Raw genomic sequence first — 20,707 nt, 5'->3', positions numbered from 1 at the left:
GGTTAATGAGAGTTGGAATGAGTTCACTTAGGCCAACTACCTTGCCACTGGAGAAACAATAGGTGATAGCACCCAGTAGGTGATCTGTCGTTAGGTGTTGAATACTCCTATCACAATTGCCAGATGGCTGCTTACTACACAGCTGTTGCAAACAACTAGTTATGTTGGAAACTGGTGCATGGTGGCCACCAGGCTAGCTGGAATAGCATTAGCATTGGTCATACTTGGCAGCTCTAGTGGTGCACCTCCCTGGCTGGAGGGACCAAGGCAAAAGTGGTGTGACTTAAGCTGTGGGTGATGCAGCAGAAGCTCCATTGCTGCCCCCTGTGATTAAGTGCGCACTTGGGGGGGGGGCTTGTTCAATGGAGAGATGGTTCTGCAGTTTAAGATGCTGCATGGAGATCTGCACCTTTTGGAAGTAATGTCAGATGTAACTTTGTGATATCCAGTGTTGGGTAACGTTACTATTAAAAGTAACTTGTTACAATACAAGATTACTGCCATTAAAAAGTAACGCGTTACATTACTGCATTTTCTACTGAAATAAGTAACGTGTTAGAGTACTTAAACATTACTAACAATTACGGTAAAACTCCTATGCGACTTGTTGCGCATGTCAGTTATATTGTCCAGATGGCGTGTAGCAAACTGCACATTTACCCTTGAATGTATTGACTATCATCATATTGTAGCCTTCTTTACTGCCCACAATCACTAACTCTGCAGCCAGAATATAGGAATGACAGATGCTATATAACTTTTACAGCTCTTTTTCTCCTAACAATCTGAAAGCGAAATGGGCATAGGCATACATTGTTAGACACAGCTGTTTCAATGAAAACAATACAACACGGGCTCTTATAGCCTAGTATATGATAAGACTGAAAAGCGCTTATCCTCCAGGCAACTTGCATTTCACCTTCATGTTGTTCTTGTCCTTTTCGCCCAAAAATTCAAAACAATGGGAATATATCCCAGTTTAAGTTAACGCTGTCCTCTCTGCCATCTCGCTACATTGCATTAGCTAGCTACGCATGCACTCTGACTCAACAGTAGCTTTACCTTCTGCTGGCATGCAGCCACCTGCTGAGCAGCAGGACAGAACAGTGCAAATGCTCCAGGGATTTTATTTTACTTTTGTGGCGACAAAAGGAAAGGAAAAGACAGCAATTTTATTCAAGTAACAATTACTTTCATGAAAAAGTAACTAAATAACAGATTACTTGAATTGCAGAACTGATGCATTGCTTTGTTTGTTACAACAAAAAAGTAATCTGAAGACTAACGGATTACTAGTATGTTCAAAAAGCATATGTTTTAGACAACATGGATCTATAATTAATGAAGTGAAATTAAATGTCAGAACCATCATTATGTGTAAAATAATTTCCTCTCATGTTTATTTTTACAATCAGGCTTTAATTTACCACTTCTGTACCACCAGTTTCCCCAGTCTCCAAAATGTTTGTATTTTTTCACTCACATGAAAAAAATAACTTTTAGAACTTAGAAAATGGATCACCAAGAAAAAAAACAATTCTCAGGGCTTCTGTTTCCAAACCCTGGCATAAATCAAATATATTGTAAGAATCAGAATCAGAAAGAGTTTTATTGCCAAGTAGGTTTTCACATACATGGAATTTGTTTTGGTCTCGAAGGTGCATGTGCCACACAATAAACAATGAACAATAAACAATAAATAGACAACATAAATAGGAGACAGGCAGAACCATAAGTGATAACAAAGTGAAAGAGATATGGGGACCAGCCTTTCGCAAAGATAGACCTTTTGCAGGGACAATGTAACAGTTAAATGCCTGCAACTCATTTTAGTGTTGTTTGTGATTTTGTTTGAGGGTTTAAAAACTTTTCGTAAAGTGTGTTTTGTAACGTTTGTGTTTTAATGGTTCTACATGTTATGGTGATCTGTGATTGGTAGCTGGCACTTTGCCCATCAGTCACATCTCTTCAATCATCTCTGTGTCTGCTAGTCTGTGAGGTATCTGTGGTATTACGCTTGTTGTCTTGGTTTGTGTTGACACAGTTTAAATACTGTATATACACATAACAAAGAGCTCACTGTTCCCTCCATTGTAATTTCAGCTGTAAAACACCCTGGCAGAGAGACTTTCTTTCTAGCTTTTTTTCCCCTCTCTAGCCACTTCCACACCGTTCAAACACTGTTGACTGTATTGGGCAATAGACATTCCATTAAAACCGTTTTTGTAATCAAGAAAGTGCTGCATGGAAGACAAGAATGTTGCAAATATTCAATATGACCTTTTCCAAAGGCCTAATAAATACTAATTTCCTGTTCATCTAATTAGCGCCTGGAGGAATTTGTCTTCATCAATTATTGAGTGAAACCAGGAGGCGCTATGTTCTGTCATTATGATGGATTTATAATGGTTGGGGTAGTGGTGTGGGGGGTATTATTTATTAAGTAGTTCTTTAATTGTGTTGAAAACACTCCCTGATGTGTACAACACTAAAGGAGTGGGATATAGCAATGCTACAGAGTACACATCTGTTGATGTGAGCACAAACAATTGTCACCAGCTGTCTTATTGTGTTATTTAAAATATATCCCCAAGGATGTCTAGCTAAATATTACATTTTTTAGTTGACAATGTTTCTAGTGTGACCATTTACAACTGCTACAATACCTGTATATACCTGCTATACTTGGCTACTTGATAGCATTTGTGAAATCACAGGGAAATACGAAATAGAAATTGAAGGCATAACTTTTTTAGATTTCGGGCAGTTACATTAAAGCAACATTATGTAACTTTTGTTGACCTTGAAATAACAGCACCAAATCGCACAAAATGCCAATTTCTACATAATGCTGCTTGAAACATGAAATATCCGCCGGAAAACTTGTTAGGTCAGGTGGCCAAGTGTGGGGAGATTGTTGGTAGGAGAAGCAGCTTGTCACTCAAATGAGAATAGCTGGTCCACCTTAAAGTTCAGTCCACCTTAGTGAGCCTGGGTTGAAGTCGATGATTCCGTGGCTAATCCGCTTCATTACTGACAAATTATCAGCCCAATATTGGGAAATTAATATAATCAGCTATTTACCGGTATCTGTGAAATTCTAGGTGATAAATCGAGCTAATAATGTGAAGCCAAATACTTTCAATGACTCAACAAGTGCAGCACTTTCACACTTAAAGTGGGCGGACGTTCTTCACAGTTTCAGGAAAGGACAGAAGGACTGCATTTTGAAACACATCTTCCACAAAGGTTTAGAGAGGAGAGAAAAAGTTTTAACACAACACATCTTATTAGAGCTGAGGAATGTTAAATCATCCATTTTGACTCACTACATCCGAACCTTTCTTACCGTCAGGTGTGCATAAAATGATTGGTTATCTTATGAGTATTGGCCATGAGAAGCAGGTAACTATCAGTTGTCTGTATTGGCTGAAAAAAATTACATACACAACCACTGCCACCATTATTACTGAAAGTAGGGCTGGGCAATACTGTATATAGGATATATATCATTATTTTGATATGAGACTGTGTACCATCTTAGATTTTGGATATCGTTATATTGTGACATGGCATAGGTGTTGTCTTTTCCTGGTTTTAGAGGCTGTATTAAAGTAAAGTGATGTGATTTACTGAACTTGATTGTTGTACTTGTTCTAATACTTGTTATTAAATCTATATTAACCCGTTTAATCCCACCGGCAACAATTGTTGCCACTCTTTTTTTTTTACTTCTGGAAGCTCTAAAAAGTGCTGTTTTGCTTTTGGCATCTAATGCAAGTTTTTAAATGAAAGAATATGTTGTCTCCTCTAATTTGTACCAATGTTATGTAACTAGTGTGAATGGTCACATGACCAGTCCTCTTCACTTCCTGTTTGCACCGCTGGTGGGAAATGTCTGCCTCAAACTTGTACAAGAGAAAGTAATTAAAATACCTTAATTAACAGATATAAGTGAAATATTTTGCACATATATTATTTAAAGGGTCTACTACTGATATATAATGAGAATTATATGCCTGCATAAATCTTTTGATCATAAAATGAGTAAATGTAACCACGGCAACATTTGTTGCCGCTAGCATAACACATAGTCATCACGTTATGCTAGGTGTCAAAAGTTTTAGCTGTTTATTCTATTTTTCCTATGTTTTTCTATACACACCTTAAAACTATTGGAGGTTTTGGATCTTCTAGACTTAAAAGAACCCCAAAGTGAGTTGTGCTACATAACAGTCATTCCTACAGTTGAAAAAGATGCAATTGAAAGTGACTGTGATAGTGACTGCTCAGATAGAGAGTACCAAGGCGAAACAGGCCTGCTAGACTGCTGAATGGTGAAGCATCTGGAGGATGAGAAAGCTTTTAACCTGATAAATCCAGAACTACCCCCAGAACCCTCCCTGCCCCCACAACTCCCCCACTCCCTCATCTCTCACTCCGGCAGCATTTGGTGTTGAAGAAAACCCATTGCAGCTAGTTGGTGAATGGGGACTTCCAGTCCGAAACCCCTCCACTCTGAAATAACACTGTTCCGAATCCGACTTACAAGTTCCAATTACTTCCTATTAGGGTTAGGGTTAGAGTCAGGGGTACTCCAATAGCCTTTTCGGAATAGCAGGCTCTTTAGAAAAAATGGGAAACCACGCCATTACGAAGAATGGAAGTCTATTTTCGGAACAGCAGGGTTTCGGAAAGGCAGGGTGTAACCTTGGTGAATCTCCCACAGTGTCCAGCCAGAAACCCAGAACACTAACCAGAAAAAGATGATGCCCTGAGGAAAATGAGATCCCCAATCAAAAAAGAACCCAGAAAAAAAGATCACAACGCCCAGCCACATCCGGTATACCAGATTTTGTGACCTATGGTTCAACTACAGCAGATTGCATAAAACAAACTAAATCTGACCCTGTTGATTTGTTCCTTTTGATATATCCTCCTACTCTGAGGGAGCTCACTGTTGAGATGTCAAACCTCTACTCAAACCAAAGGGAAGGCACTTGATCTGAGCATGGATGAGTTGCTGAGTTTTTATGGGGTTCTGCTCGCATATGGCTACAGTTCAGTACCACGGAGGCACATGTATTGGCCATATGACCCTGATGTCTACAATGAAGCCATCTCAAATGCTATAAGAAGGAACCGCTTTGACGAGATAATTGATTTCATTTTTTACAAACTAATATCAGTTCTTATTTTGTAAGTTCAAACACACTTAGCTCTACGGTTATTTAACCGTTTTTATGAGACTATGAAATACAGTAATTGTGTTGTGTCCTTGGTAGTTCCCTTCAGTATGCATTGAAATGATATCTAAAAGTATCTAATAAAGTTCTAAACACATTTGTAACCATGCCTAGTTATAATATGTTACTCATGTTCATGTTATTTTTATTCTCTACATGTGTAAATAAGTCAAATTGAAGAATTTGTGTAAATTTAGACTATGCGGTTTCCCACCGGCAACAATTGTTGCCGAGTATAAAACCTACATTTTCACTAACATAACCAACATGAAATGAAAAAATTCATACATATTATATGTTAGGGAGGTCTAAGGAGTGAAATGCATGCACTTATTTTGCAGGGAAAAATTTGGGATTAAACGGGATGATTTTTGACCAAAAATCTCATTGTATTAATATAAGTTAGTAGAAAGTATACAAATAGTCATCCCTACAACATTGTTGCAATGTCTATGTTGGAGTAGGGCCTATTGGCTCAAAAATATTGGGATGTTTGATTTTGTCATTTTGTCCTTGCATTTAGGAAGTGCTTATGAGAAGATTCCAAAACATTGAGGTATACAGTATATCATATACTGCAATGGCCAAAAAATATTGTAATATTATTTTAAGGCCATATCGCCAAGCCCTAACTGAAAGGAGTGTGCTGCTTGTTTAGCATGTTTAAGTTCAAAAACATCTTAAAAATACATTTAAAAATGATTCCACGATGCTTCAGCCTTGCGGCCACTGGTGTTGCAGTACACTGGCAGAGACCCTGAATGCACCATCTGTCAGTTCTTAATTCTAAACGTTAACATGTACGTTATCTGTTGCGGTTACATGCTGCTATTCCAACATGCCGCTATTTAGACAGTGACCTCTAATTGTCGGAACAGCGGCATTAAAGTTATCTTTCAAGCGTCCCACTATTTCGACATTGTTTTTTGTCATTGTCGGAGACATGTCGGAATAGCGGCATGTCTGAATAAAGGCATGTCGGAATAGCGGGATGTCGGAATAGCGGGCGAACCCCATCTGTTGCACATCTGTATTTACAGGTGAAAAAGAGCAGAGCAAAGACTCACAGGAAATAAAACAATGCCAAGTGTCACCTCTACACACATGCATGCGCACTAGCTTTGCACACTGACACACACTTCAGTAGAGTACAGTAGGGACTACACTGTAAGTGATGAACCAGCAGACATGAGCTGGCGTCGATAAGGATCCAGCTAACATTTATTAAAGCACTCTTCCTCTTGTGCTGCAACTCTGGGACTTCCTCATGGAGCCGATGGACGAGGCATAATTAAAAAGATAATGGTGCTGGCAGTGGCCTGGTTGGCATGGCTCAAGGGCTGCCCACCGCTATCTGGGCAGCCAGAAATGAGAGGTAATCCATTTCAGCCCATCCTCCCACAGTCCATCTCTACTGGATAAAAGCATATAATATGTACGACCACTCACCCCATCTGAGTGGACCAGAGTTGAGCACGAAGGTGGGAGTCAACGATAGGGCCTTATCTCCCAGTTTAAAATTTAATTGTCGTCTTCCCTCTGCTAAGTTTTTCCTCCACCTTCACTTCAATCTTTAATGAAGATTAAGGAGTTCCAACTAAGCCTTATCAACATGACTAAGGAGGAGAGGAAAAGCCTAATCAGGAGAAGCCTTTACACACACACACACGCAGTCATACTACCAACCTGTACGATGCACTAAACAGTACAGTCTGAAGCTATGGTTTTTGTAGTTTAACAAGCATAAAAGTATTTAGCCCTTTTTTCTGAATCAAACTCACATCACATTAGTTTTGCTAGACTTCTATTTTGATGCATATCAATAATTTAATTCTGAATTATTTGTATTAATTTAATTGTTATTGGTAAGTTTCTGGATCAAGTAGCTCATGAAAAATAAGGTGTGCTAAATTTAGTTTGCTACAGGTGTTACTTTAAATGCATCAGATCCCAGCATGTTCTCACTCCAACTCAAATATGGCAGCATGGTCAGTGGCACAGTGTGATGGTCTTCTTTTCCCTCTAGCATCAGTTTTGCATGAGCAAGGCTCCATAGTCAATAATAAATACGCAACATCAACTTCCTAAAAATAAAGCTTAAGTAAGTTATGCTACATTATTTCTGTAGGTTACCTTACTTTACCTCACTTTACCTCAAAACAAATGAACCCTGACCCAAGAGCTGACACTAGGCCAAGATTGGAACACTTTTTGTCCCCCCACTCTCAGTGTTATGTTACAGTGGTACTGTTATTCCGGTAACTTGTGTGTGAGAGTCCAGTAAATTTGTTGTAGGAAGTGAGTCCCTCCTGGTATTTTTGTGGACTCGTTTGACAAGAAATTAAATGTTGTATCTGCAAAAAACATTTTATTTTTATTTTAACAACACCAAGTTGCAGTAATTCTCCACGTTGGTCCACGTTGAAAAGGTTAAGTTTCGAGTCAGTAATAAAGTAGGGCTGGGTGATGTGACCTTAAAATAATATCATAATATTCTTAGGCCATATTGTAATACACACTATATAGATCTATATTTTGAAATCTCCTCACAAGCATTTCATACATTCTAGGACTAGGTGACAAAATCAGACAATAATATTATTAACCACTACTTGGATATCGATATTGCAGCAATATTGTAAGGATGACTATTGGTACTTTTACAAAATACAAACATAAAGCGATTTCTGATAAATTATCATCAGTAATGTGGATATAATGACAAAATGGGTAAGTAACACTGTCTGGTAAGTTCAGAAAATTACTGGCATGCACGTCATATCACAGTATAATGATATCCAAAATTTTATAGTATAATAATACATATATATTTTTTTTTTAGATGATATACGTATACGTATATGTACTGTATGGTCTCATATCACAATAACGGTACATATAATATATTTTGCCCAGCCCTATACTAAAGTAAAAATACTAGTTCTCCAGTTCAAACATTATTTGGGGTAAACTGTCAAATTAATCATGTAATTTATAAAAATTACTTTTAGAGTAACTGATACATTTGTTGATGGATTAATCAGCTAATGAAAAATATAATAATTAATGAGTAATTGATCATTAGGTGTAGCCCTAGAATACTTGGGTTAGGGTTAGCCATGTCAGCACTGGTTACCACTAATGAGGTCCGAGCTAATTTCAGTTTCAATGTTAACATTTTGACAACTGTCAGTGTGGAGGATGACACAGTTTCAAAGTTCTTGAGGAGGCTGCCATCAGCAACACAAGAAACATTTTGCACGGGCACTACACTAGTTGTCCAAATCTGTCACGAAGAAGGTCTGTATGTTGTTCTGTGATGTGTCACAGCTATGGTTAAGATGTGTTTGATAAAGGCAGAATAGTTGCTATGTTAGGGTAACAAATAAACAAAAAAATTAGTAGCAGAGCATCTGAAAAATTGAGACTGGGGACACAGTCAACATGCCGACATCATTTTCTGTGATAAGGACACACAGACAAAAATATATAGAACCACACAAACACTTAGTGAAGGAGCACGCAGCCATCCCAAATCAAAGCTAACAGATGACATCCCATTAATAACAGTGCCCGTTAGGACTCAGCCAATCAAAGGAGAGAAGACCCAAATTGATATCCTGGAATCAATCTTAATCCCATGACATGATCATGTTTCCTCTAAAGCTGCACTCCATTTAGCAGATAGATGACGCTATTTTCATTAAAGTCAAATTATCACATACATTCACACACACAAAGGCATGTATGTATAAATGCACACACACACACACACACACACACACACACACACACACATATTGAATAGGGAGCAAAGGTTTCCATCTCAAAATGAAAGCGGAGGTTGTGCGTCGCTTATTGGCTTCAGTGGAGGGAATGAGCAAAATTGGCACCAAAATGACTTGCAGGGAAGTTTTCGCTCTCTTTTACACACACACACACACACACACACACACACACACACACACACACACACACACACACACACACACACACACACACACACACACACACACACACACACACACACACACACACGTCTTCCCACAAGACAGGAGCAGCATTCACACCAAATCAGGGTGAAGTGGATGTGACATATGGGGAGATGAAAAACCTGTTTTTTATTTGTACAACACTGTTTGTTTGTTTGTGTGTGTGTGTGTGTGTGTGTGTGTGTGCGTGTGTTTTAACGCTCTGTTGTCCTCTGCTTTTGAGTTATATGAGTCGTAGAATGATACCATACTCAAAATTGCTTCTGTTGGAAAGCACAAGGCTGCATAAATGTGTGTGTGTCTGTGTGGTTCTCTCTATATGAAAGTTAAGGCAGCAAATGTGAATCAATTCACCAATAACTAGCAACTCTGCACCTGCAGCCAAATCCCATTCGTGTCCTCATATGTAAAGTGCTTTCCACTGAACAGAAATTACTCCCATCTGCCCTCCTCACGAACACACACATTAATACGCATAAACATGTACATATGGACAAAGTCAAATACTCGTGTCTAGATGGCTAAGGGGGGATGAATGAGGGAGAAAGAGAGACAGCAAAAAGCTGACTTAAACATTTTTCTCCATTTCACAAAAGTAGCCATGCCATTGTCAACATGATAAATGAGAGATAAAAAGAGAGAGAGACATACAAAGAAATGAGCGGGAGAGAGGTGGTGGAGGAAATAGTGTGAAGAGGAAAGGAGGAGGCGGAACAGTCCAACCTGAAGATGTGATAGCAGCTGTTTTTAGTGGAATATTTGTTTAAGTAATTACAAATGTTGATATTTTACTTTATTATTATCTAATGACAGTGCTTATATACATGCCCTTTCACTCAGTTAATGATAAGACAGTCAGCACATTTAAAACTATGACCCCACCCTGCTGCTAGTCAACAGGAAAACAGGTGAAAACTAACCCTAACAAGCAGCTTCAGCATGTTACTGCGATGGGCTGAACAGCTGCATGTTTGGCATCCAGGTTGAAGTGAGTGTGATTGTGTGTCAGTGCATAATAATTAAACTATATGGAGAAACATCACATGCTGTCAAGGGATCAAAATTGATTTTCATAATAAAATACATTTTAAAAAACTATAAATCTGCAAACAAATTTGATTAAAATATAAAAATAACTAAAAAAGTGGATCCTGTTGTTTAATCCATTAACAAATGCACATTGTGTTCAATTTGATTCCATCTGTAACATTTGCCTTTTAATTCTAATACTAAAATTGGGGGCTAAAATAGAAAAACAAAGAACCATTAGCATCAAAGAGATTGGATTTCTGGTTAGGAAAAAAATGCAGAAAAGTTGTTTGGGAGTGATCCACCACTTATATGTGCGTGCCTGCATGTGTATGAGTGGTGGGACACTTGTTCTATTTGTGCCTGAAGATCTCTCTTATCAGTTGTGACAATATTTATCTCACCAGCTTAATAGACCAAATGACACTGTTTGCATCACACATTCACTTACATATCATTTATTGATTGATATTTTTTTGATAATGGTATTTCAAAATGCCTGTTCGACGCTGCCATGTCTCATCAGTAGCTGGTGTTAAACCTCATTTAGAGAACCTACGTGGAGATTTGTGCCATATTTGAAGGAATTCCCCCGAGGTGTTCTTGAGTTACTCTATTCACAAGAATATGACAGACAGATGGACAACTCGAAAACATAATCCCTCTGGCCATGGCTATCGCTAAAGTTGACGTTTAGTTTACAAAAAAACTAGCAGTTAGTCTGAGGTGTTGCTGTTGGGCACATATCAAAGACGCTAGCAAAGTCAGATCAGTTGGACCACTATGTCTTACACCATATCTTTAAACTTTACAGTTACAGCTTACGATGACAACAGAACAACATCAGCCATTTGTCAAACCAGAAGTGATTGGTGTTGTTAGCATGGTGTCATGGTGATTTGTCTGTTACTGTGACTTGAGGACACGGCGACATTACTAGACAGGGATCTAGAATAGCAAATGATACGAATCAAACAGATTACATGGGCTGTAAACAAACTCCAGTTATGTCATACATGTTTATTAGACTTTGCAAAGTAACTTCCTGTTGAACTTTGACATTCTGTCCGCATAGAAGCTCTTCAACCCCATTTCCAAACAGGTGGTTTGGATAAATGTGATAAACTGGGGCTTAGTACAAAACCTGTGTGACCAAATGATTGTGTTGCTGCTATTCCAAAAATGTCACATTGTCCTCAGATCCCTGCAGTAAAGTTGATAACTTAAAATGTTAAAACCAATAAGAAATGAGGCCAAAAGTATGAAAATCAATTTTCAAACAGATTTTTCTCACACTATAAGAAAAATCTGAATATAATAATAATAATAGAGCAGGAGAGCTTTTCAAGCGTAGGTCAAATGAGAGTTATGAAGAAAGAAGCAGTTCCTCGTCGTCCAAGTAACTGTGAAATCAATGTCCTTTTGTGTATCACTGATGACCAAGGAACGACACAGAGACTTGGAGCTATAATCACCCAAAGCCAGAGTGAATGCCAAATAGGAAAGGAGTCTGCAGCAATGCAATTAACAGTTCCAGAAATAACAAGGATTGACTGCTGTGACACGTGTCAAGTCAGCATTTTTTAAACAATTTTGCAATTGTGATACTGTTAAAAGTGTGAGACATCTTGTGCAATGAAAAAGAGAAAAAGACAATAAAGTTAAATATCTGGTACCACCTGCTGGTCAGAGGTGGCGTCTGGTCAGAGTCAGACACACCAACACATTTACAAACTGTCTATACTCCTCTTTACTGTCTACACCTTTAATTCCTGTAAACTCAGGAGAGGTTGATATAGAGCTAAACTGAAGCCAACACGTCCTGCAGATTTGATACAGGATGCACTGAGTCTGTCTGAGTGTGCTGTTGAAGACCTAGAAGGTGGATTTTTTTTATGATGATGTTTGATGTTTCATTGCCTGAGAGTTCTCCAGCCCATTATAACCAGTAAAACAACTTGAATATTCAATGTGAACTGCCCCTCTCCTCCAGATGGCCCATAAGACTCGCTCGCTGATTGTGATCCATGGCAGCTGACAATCGGCCCATTGCAGAGGGCTATAACCTGATGCTTGTATGCTGATGACAGTGTGAAGCACTGGACTCAGACGGAGCGCTAATTGGACATTACTCCTGCAGAGAAGGGCTAAAAGCATCTCCGCCACTCTTTGTGCTGACATCCCTCTATTACTCTCATCACACTCTTCTCCATTTCCTTTCACTCTGGACTGCGCTCCTTTAATTGTAATAGCCTTTCTGGGAGTGTTAAAAGCAGCTCAGAGACACTGGACATCACTTTAACAAATGCAAAGACAACCTTTGTCATTTACACTCCTGAGCTCTCTCTGTTTGTTTATGTATCTTTACAATGAACGCCTCTGTAGAAACACTTATCACAGTTTGTGTCTATTATTTTCACTCGTTTGAGCTGGCAAGTATATGTAACTGAACTAAAGATATTTAGCAGCCACGACAGCATTGGATGGTATTGTTTTCACCTCGTATGTATGTTAATAATGTAAGGGTGGCTTTAACAGCTCACCAGTTGCCTTGTGCTATCACCATTAAGGCCAAGTTTTAATTTTTAATGAGGAGGAAACAAACTCTTACAGCTTCACAACATTAACAAATGGCTGCGGGCTCAAATTCCACCAAACAGCATGGAGCAATCAGCCCGGAGCAATCAGTGTCACAGGTACTGTTTTGACTAGTTTGTATCCATGGATCAATACCCATTGCTCTGAATGTTGGATCCAGCCACTGTCTTGTCTTAGTCAATGTTTGTTTTATCAGTATATTCTAGTACTGTCATATATGTCTGTGACTGATTGCAAACACCTAAAACAACAGTGTAGAAGTGAGTTTAATTTGCCAACTAGAGGAACGACAAGAGCTTCCATTAACCCCTGAGCAGCAGAAGTCTCTCCACTTAATAACAGAATGTTGAGAAGACAAGTTTCATGAAGCTTAATAGGGTGCTACAGAGGTACACAACTCATCACAGAGCTGAAGGCTGTAGATAGAAAGGGCACACTATAAATAACAATAAAGGAGATTTAGATTTGTTTCATTATTGATTCTGTGATCTTGAAAATGGTATGTTAGTCAAGTAAGCAATAAGGTTGATTGATGTTAGGGTTAGTAAAAACAAATTGTATACGAACAATAAATTCTGTACACAACATTTTTATTTATTTGATTTATGATTAAAGGACATTGTTTAGGTAATCTTTTTCTTTGTTTTTCTTGAATATCGTAATGAATATCATATCGTGGACCATTCATCGTGATGATCGGGCTGTGAGTTTTTGGTTTCATTTCATCCCCATACAATGCAATGCACAGAAGTTGTTCTGCAATTACAAAATTGACTCCTTCAGTATGTTGCTGTAATGAGTAAACGTGCTTACTCGTATTCTCTGGCCCCTCATTTAGACCGAGTTTCATGAACTGGCCACCATTCCAATTGAAGAGCCCTGTTGGAAACCATTTTATTCACCACAGGAGTTTCCCTTCTTTATTCTAGTCAGTGTGTACACCCCACATTTGGCCTATGTTATTAAGGCATTAAAACAGACCAGTTTAGATAACTATCATGGAGCATAAACAGCCAGACTCCCTGCTCATTTTTTCTTGCAGACCTCAGTCATGAACTACCAAATTACAGAAAGAACATTAAGTGTCCCTTCAGGGCTGAAATCACCCTCTTTTTCCCACGTTATTTCATCTGATTATCTGGTAATAAGGAGTCTTACAGTCTCATCGGGGCTGCCCTGATAATATCAGACATGTTTGATGTACAGTATATGATTTATTCTAACTAGATGATTATATTAGTGGTTTCTGGCCAGACCACAACAACCAATGAGAGAGGCATCCTGGAGCAGCTGACAGTGCTGCCAAGCAACAGTAAACATTCTAGTCCTTGAGGCTAAAGTTAGCTGGCATATTACTGTTGACAGAAACTTAAAATCTCACATCACACTTTTTTTCTCCCTGCAACATGTTACTACAGCAAGTTGTTGCACCAGTCTCCATTTTGTTTACGTCTGCTTCCCCATGAGATCATGTCAGAAGGATCACAATGTGAGCCCAGCTTTAGTCTGCAGAGTCATAAAGCCAGAGCGATGAAGCCACAACAACAACAAAAGGTGTCAGGTCAGGGTACCAGTCATGATGAGCATTGTTGAGCAAACATAATGTGGCTTATTGTTTTCAGTTGTCATATTTGGGAAGATCTGAGTGAACAAGGTATAGAGAGGTTTTAGCTCTGGATGATCAGCAGGAAAGAAGACCAGGGGCTCTTTCTTTCTGCACACAGTGTCTTTACTAGTTTCAGCCTGATGCAGTTGTCATTTTCACACCCAGCGCCCACATTTAGCAAATGGGCATGTTGGTCAGGCGCACTGATGGTGGATTGCTATCTTGAGGCAGCAGAAAGCGACGGCACCATAGACCAACAAAAATCTGGTCTACAGTCAAACCGCAGTCTGTTTCCTGATATGTAAAGGACACATTAGATGCTCCTACACAGGTGGGTTCACACCGTTCACACACTCTGATTTAATGATTTGAGAGGCTGCTTTCAGTTATTTTAAACATTTCCATGAACACAGGAATATACTTATATTGTACATGTTATGCACTTAAATATCATGGCACATGTAATCAGCTAAACTAAAAGCTGTAGTTATAAACTCTCCAAAGGAGTTTTAAATAATCAGTGAAGTTTATCAGCTGTTCCTCGAGCACAAATGTTCATGTGAGATACCCATATTGTTTCTGCTGCTGGAGGATCGCTGCAAGTGATGTCATTAATATTTCCCTCATTAACGTTGATTTTTTTTCCCCTCTCATCCCACCGTTATTGATCAGGATGATGCTTTTTATGACCCGTCCCACCTGATCCACAGACTGAGGAGAGCGCACACACAGAGGGACGTAAAGCAGCGCTCCTCCTCCTCCTCCTCAGTTTAATATCAGTTTATTTTTTCATATGCAGTCAAACAGAGTTGTTGATGGGATGGATAATTGTGAGATGGTGGGGCGGAGGGTCCAGCAGCCGAGGATCACATCCCTTTCCCTGAGTGCCACTGGTAATATGTTTCAGGCCCTGGTGGACCTGGCTCTTAAAGGGAATGGGAGATGACACTCGGATTGGTTCGATTTTTGTTCCGCCCAAAATACACCAATGACTAATTCAGAGTATAAGTACTACCTCTTTGCGTAGTACACCGCACTTTCCGCCCAGATTATCCACCATTTAACTAGCAAAATGCACTTGGACAGGCCCTAAATGCACTAGAGCGCTGTGCTTTAGACCGTGCGCTTCAGTCTGTCTAAACAGAATCTAATAGAATCGATTGTCCTTCAGGGCAAGTGTGAACTTTTTTAAAGTTGTGTGGTCAATTTAAAGATTTAAGACTGAAAAGGACTTGTAGACAGCAAGAGTTTTTATACTGGACAGCAACCCGCCAATTTGGCTGTCCTTTTTGCGGCAAGGTCCGCGGATTTAGACAGACCGGGGGGGTATATTGGGGGTCTGTTTTGGTCCGCCAATATGACCCCTAGGAGGGCACACTTTTTGCCACCTCCATTGCTATGTAAATCCAAGTTGTCGATGTACGGCAATTGCATGACATGGTCGGGGGTGTCGACGAAGTGCACTGTTGTGTGACCCACAGCCAGGAGTTTTGAAAGCAGGAAACAGCTGATCACAGCAGTCAGTTCATCACTTCATCCGCGGCTGTCAAGATGAGCAACTGGAAAGTCGCTGAGATCCAGGAGATGCTAACCATCACAGCCGAGAGAATCGTCAATAACCAGATCACTCGTCACTGTTCACGCCCAACTTCGTGCTTCACGTCACGTCACATGTTTACGCCTACCCCAGTGGCGGCTTTTTTGAAAAGGAGGAATATTACACCTCCATTTCACAAAGACAAGATGGCAGATTTCAACCTTTACCTGGCTGCAAATGAGGCGCATTTTCTAACTAAAAGGGGCTAGTCATTGACATACTCACCCTCAGAAATGCTTTGATTGAACCCCGGCCTTCTTAAGGGTCCCCTGTGAAAAAGCTTAGTATGGTCTGATTGGTCAGCCACACAGGCCTGAGCCAGTACCAGTCACTGTGTCTCCAGGCAGCTCTGTTGGTGATTTTAGCTTCCAGCTGGACACACGCTAGAGAAGGAATATAATCCGTATTAGCCTCAGCCTCGTAACGGTTTTGTCTGGTGTTAGCAAGCTAACTGCTGGGTGTTAATTAAAGTTACACTAAGTTGCCAAGCAAATTTACTTTTCACATGTATCATTATCTCCAGGTATATCAAGTAAAAACACACACACACACACAAGAATTCTGTGTTTTGATTGTTGCGGCCATGAAACAGAGCTGCGATGCTTACCTCTTGTTTTGTACGGCCCGTGTCTCATCAGACATATCCAGTGGCTTCATGCTTTCAAATGCTGAAACGCAGTAGTCCCTTGGTAAAAAAAATCCAGCAAAAGCTGACTTCTTTGCTTTTACTGTCCACATCTTTGCCTAACAATGGTGGGCAGGACTTTTACCTAGATGGAGGTGGTGCTGTGTTACATAGTGATGGAGGTAAATCACGAAAGTGAGGGTTAGAATACAAGGTGTTTCAGGCAGTTCAGGTTTAGTGTTTTGTGAAGGAGAGAATACCTCCCTAGCTTGGCCTCGACTAAAGCAACAAGGAAAAACCTTAAAAGCATAATATGTCCCCTGTAAGATTCACAAAGCTGTGGCTTGCTGTCACGTTGTGTCTGCACTGAAACTATTAAAAGAAAAAAAATTCAAATTAAATACAAAAAATATATATATATAACTTGTTGGAATGATTGGAATTTGTTACATAAATTGACTCATTTAAAACCCAGGTTAAACAAAAACAATCATTGCAACAGTACTTACAATACAATTATTACCCCCAGAATCTACCAGGACCATCACGGTGCCTGGAGCTGATCGTGGCCATTCTAGACAATGATTGTGTTTCCACCAGTTGTGCCACGGCACGTCTCAGCAGCATCCAAGAAGCGGCTCTCTGCCCTGCTCCGTGGAGAATATGCGCCGAGCCCATTTTTTGACAGAAGCGGACTGCAGCTGTGTCAATCTGCACAGAGCAGATCGAGTCGGACAGGAAGTCAAGCACGTGGAGCGACCACCGGCCAATTTTCAAAATATAACACTGTGTGCCGACTCGGGACCTACAGTACAGCACCACAAAGTCAGAATATTAACAGTAAACACAATAAACGGACAAATAATGAAACAATTTCACTGCGTAGCTGACTCAACCACAGTAGGAGCAGGATCTGTGCAAGTCAACAGCATCAGGCAGCCATGAAGCTCTGCTTCTGAAACACTCCCAGTGGGATATGAAAACGGAACAAAACAGCAGGTGACACACCAGGTAACAAAGATGTGTCCAGTGGAATCAAGGGGTTAGAGTTTCCTTGATACTAAATGTAGCAGATCAGAGCCTTGTTGTGTTCTGCTCTGGTTTGCATGGTCCTGTGTGTTTTTGCTCTCAATTGCTCAGTGATTGACAGCCAATCGTTGTATGCAGGCATACTATAAAGGCAGGTAGTGGTCCTCTTTGCTCTCCCTCTGTCGCCGTAGCATACCTCATTTCCGGTGCGCCTGCTGCTGCAGCGGTCTTTGTTTGTGCCTTTTTATTTATCCGTTTTGTTAGTGTGGTGTTAAAACCAGTTACATATGATTTTGTTTTCTTCCTCAGCCGTGACGCTCTCACCGATCGCAGCTGGTAGGTCCATCTATACGGTGCACTGTGACATCATTTAGCATGTAGTAGCTAAAAGACTGTTGTTGTTATAGGTATTCACTCAGTGGCGGAACAGCACCTGAAGGCTCTCATCTGCTCCCCCTCCTCAGGCTCATAAGCACGGCCGGATCGGGACCGCGGGTCTGTGTTCAGCAGCCAGAATTGTAGCAGCTACTCTGGCTTACCTGCTACTGCGCTGCTGCTTTGCCTACCGCTACTTTGCTCACCGTGGCTTTCCCTATTATTGCTTTGCTCACTGTGGCTTTTGCTTGATGACGGATTGCTTATCTAGTCACTAGATATTTTAGTTTTGGCCATTTTAGTAGCGTGTGTTGCTAGTAGGGCTAAACTCCATTTTGTTTTGTTTAATTTCCAACTGGCTTGCTGCCTTTAACCCCATTTAATATTGGTTTGTGTAGTTGAGTCTGTTTATTTCCTTTATCTTATTTTGTTTGTTTTTGTTGTCTTACTTACCCATACCTGGCTGCTAAGCCCCCACCATTAATCTGGTTTTGTGTTGTTTATTCTGTTATCTGCATCTTATTACTTTCGTTATTTTTGCAGCATTTAGTCAGTGTAATACTGTTTCACTTATTTGTGTGAATGATGTCCCACTAATTTGTATTTTGTTCCCTTTTCTGTTATAGAAGTTGAGAGTCTAAAGTGGTGGGGGTTGGTGTCCTCCGGTGGTGGTGTCCCCTCCTGTGTGCTGTGCTTTCTTCCCCTGGTGTGATCCTTCACGTGTGTGTGTGTGTGTGTGTGTGTGTGTGTGTGTGTGTGTGTGGATGCAAGTGCAGATATGATTGGGGTGACCCTCTCCCAGATACTCCACTCCTGGTGGCCCACCTCTCCACTGGTAAGCCTCAGCTTCACCCATTTTCTTTGCCCCTCAATAATTGTTTATAATGTGTGCCTTTTATTAGTATTGTGTGTTTAAAATAAAGGCTTATTGTTGATGAAACCATGTCTCTCGCCTCGTAGTATTACGAACCTATGTGCTCTTGAGTGATCAGTTTTGGTCAGAGGTAAAATATTATTCCTTAGGTGAAATTCCCAGGGTGGCGTTGTTGGCTCCTCCTCAATTATACCAGCTCACTGGTTGGCCTCCTAACCGCCCGCCACATAAAGTTGAATAAAAGATCAGTATGGACTCATATATCAGTACACGTCAAAGACAGTTTCTGTTACAACAGATGCACTATATCACCAGCAAACATCTCATCACGGAGCTTCAAAGTAGCTGCAACTCTCCAACAATGATCTTCTCTTTCAGCCACTCAAAACTTTACAATTAGCTGCCATGTCAGTTTGATTGTGCTGCAGAGCCTTGATTGGGCCTGGAGCCCTGCTGTAGAACACTGATAGAGGCTAAACCAGGCCAAGCTGTAATTGATATTGTAGAGAGGGAGGAGGAAGTGTGTGTGTGTGTGTGTGTGTGTGTTTTATTATAAATTCTTGTCACTCCCTCACAGTATACATTGATTAAACTGATTTCTACTATAAAATATTTCATGAGTGTGCTGTACAGTATTTGCTCTAAGACGTCCAGATCATTGCCACTTAAAATAATAGTTAAATGAATGTATATACTATCCAAATAAATCCACAGTACAGTTTTCTAATCCTCATCCCCTTTGTCTGTGAAGTATTTTATGATCAAGCAAAAAATGAACTGAGCCCAGTTTCACGCACACACCATGGAAGTTATCCGCAATGGAGTGGTGTGAAGGCTACCACATGGACTGTGTATATTTCCACAGATCTAAGCTGGTTGTGATTGATCTTTCCTGCTGTTATTAGATTGGTATTGATGTGCCGGTAGGACAGATGGCCACACCTACAGCCAGGGTCACGCTTCAGAAGCTTAAATTTAATCGAAATAATAATACATTTTTTATGATGAAGCTGCACAGAGGTTTGGAAGCGAGCGCTGAGTTGCAGGGAGTACGCAAGGTAACATTAGGACTGAGCGTTTACAGCCAGCGTTTACGACTCACTAAAACACACCATGCACACAGTGGAAACATAATGGCAAAACACTTTGTGTAAAACATCCAAACGCAACCACACTTCATCCAACATAAGGCTAAGTCTCAGCTCAACAGTCAACATTTTAGCAGAGTACTCAGTTATCTCTGCGTTCAAAATGTATCTGCATGCTCCACATCTTAGAGCAATCTGCTTCTTCATCAACAAACTCACTAGAATTTTCTCATCCCCCCTCCCTTTCAACAACCTTGTAGCCTCTCTTAGTCCAACTTTATTCTGATCAATAATAAAAACGCAGTGAGAGGAGCATCTATAGGCACACATTTCAGATAAAAGGCCCATATAACTAGCTGTAAAAAAGAACATCGATGCTAGTCAGTAATAGATACCAGATTCTTAACTCTAGCTATTTTCACCCCAGCAAGGCTGGTGGGGCTGAGGTACGCTTTCCTTTTTTTCTTCTTATTATTTAATTATTACAGAGGAAGGGAGAGAAAGCAAGAGAGGGGAAAGAGCAAGAAGGATGGCAGAGAAGAGAAAACAAGAGAAAGAAGAAAGGTGGATGGATGGATAGATAGCTAGATAAAGAGAAAGAGGGTGTGCAGCGGTGTGGCAGAGGCAGGCAGAATTAAAGAGGCTTTT

The 20,707-nt window shown here is 40.2% G+C and overlaps 1 protein-coding gene across 4 annotated transcripts in view; it reads right to left on the bottom strand.

Moving 5' to 3' along the window:
- The window catches only part of LOC311250962 (RNA binding protein fox-1 homolog 3-like), a 655,829-nt gene that overhangs the window by 343,144 nt on the left and 291,978 nt on the right, over window positions 1-20,707 (bottom strand). The window lies entirely within an intron of this gene.

Source organism: Pagrus pagrus (assembly GCF_965226575.1).
Source record: "Pagrus pagrus genome assembly, chromosome: 21".
Taxonomy (NCBI): Eukaryota; Metazoa; Chordata; class Actinopteri; order Spariformes; family Sparidae; genus Pagrus; species Pagrus pagrus.
The sequence above is the reverse complement of the archived record's forward strand: the minus strand, read 5'-3'. Positions and strand labels throughout refer to the sequence as shown.